Raw genomic sequence first — 251 nt, 5'->3', positions numbered from 1 at the left:
CCTTCGTCAGAGTGTCTATCTGATCGACTCGTTTCGTCTGTCTCTTTTTCCGCAATACACATTCATACAGAAGGGGAAAGAGAGATTAGGGGGGAGAGGAGGAGGAAAGCTGGGAGATAGAAGGAGGAAAAATAAAAGGAGGAAAGGGCGAAAGAGGGGATAAGAGGAGGAAAGGGAAGAAAAAGATAGGGAATGGAAGGAGAGGGAAGCAGAGGGCAGGGAAAAGGGGGAAAACAAGGAATTGGTGGAAT

Source organism: Penaeus monodon, chromosome 29 (genome assembly GCF_015228065.2).
Source record: "Penaeus monodon isolate SGIC_2016 chromosome 29, NSTDA_Pmon_1, whole genome shotgun sequence".
Taxonomy (NCBI): Eukaryota; Metazoa; Arthropoda; class Malacostraca; order Decapoda; family Penaeidae; genus Penaeus; species Penaeus monodon.
This window is presented reverse-complemented; position numbering follows the sequence as displayed.